This window comes from Echinops telfairi, unplaced genomic scaffold (genome assembly GCF_000313985.2).
Source record: "Echinops telfairi isolate 266 unplaced genomic scaffold, ASM31398v2 ScPeMD7_70;HRSCAF=299, whole genome shotgun sequence".
Lineage (NCBI taxonomy): Eukaryota > Metazoa > Chordata > Mammalia > Afrosoricida > Tenrecidae > Echinops > Echinops telfairi.
The window spans coordinates 21682700-21683884 of NW_022103968.1; the positions used below are offsets into that span (position 1 = coordinate 21682700).

The window sequence follows — 1185 nt, forward strand, 5'->3', positions numbered from 1 at the left end:
TGTGGCAATGGTGTCTTCCTCTGATTTGACTGATGTTTGGTTTCAGGGTCATAAGAATAGCACCATGCCTCACCACCAGTAATGACCATGGACAATAAGTCTAGATCGCTTCAGAGCTGTTCTCTCAAAGCACAGCGTGTTAGTCCAGATTGACTAGAGAAACAAGTCCAGAAACACTCATATATATGTAAGACCACTGGTACATATGTAAGACAGAGCTTTATATCAAGAAATAATTATGTACAATAAAACATCCTAGCCCAGTCCAAATCAAGTCATAAGTTCAATATTAGCCCATAAGTCCAATATTATCCCATGAATTCCTCTTCAGACTCATGCAGCACATGCAGTGATGCCGAATGCAGGAAGATCAGAGGCCGGTGGATGGAGAGTCCTGTGGGTCCATTGGTGGTGGAAGCATCCCCAGGGCTCTGGCTGCTATCATTGTGGCTCTATGTGGCCTGTCATCAGGAATGTGAAGCAGAGAGGGACCGTGTCCTGCCTCTAGGGAGAAAGAGAGGAAACTCCCAGAATTCTCATGAGAAGGCCACATTCACAAGGAGACTTCAATCAAAATATGATTTCTTGGCAGGCCAGACTCTACCCCTCTAACCTATTTATCAAATTGTCATGAAATTATGTAACTAAAACCCACAGCATTTTTCTGGTCGATGCTCTTTTTGCTGTTCAGTCAGAACCTGGGGCACAAATTTCACAGCCACCCTTCTCATTCCCAAATCTTGCATTAAAATTCACTGAACCGAGCTCCAAGACGGTCCAGATAACTTCCCTGTCTCTTTAATGGTCCGTCATCAGTCTCTGAGCACAAGTGCATGGATTTTGTTGACATTTTTGTCTGTTTGGACAGTTGACGGCTGTCCAGAAGGAGGTTTGTCATCAATCAACATTTCACCTTTTTTTGAAATGAGAAAACCACGTATGTACACTTGAGTTTTCCCCCTAGCACTGTCCTTGTAAGCTGTGTTCAACATCACAACAACATCGGCAGCATTTTGCCCAAGCACGAAACAGAATTTCACAGCTCACATTGTCCTCTTAAATTGGCCATCACAAAAAACGAGGTTCAAGTGAAACTGCTTTTACGAAAACATTGACTTAGACCAGAGAGAACCTTTTCAGGTGACGCCACTGAGTGCATTAACTCAGAGCGAGTTGCTGGATGCT

General features: G+C 43.6%; 1 protein-coding gene across 1 annotated transcript in view; it reads left to right on the forward strand.

The window, feature by feature from the left end:
* Positions 1 to 1185, forward strand: part of SORCS1 (sortilin related VPS10 domain containing receptor 1) — a gene marked incomplete at its 5' end in the record, with an annotated part of 617874 nt that overhangs the window by 95047 nt on the left and 521642 nt on the right. The window lies entirely within an intron of this gene.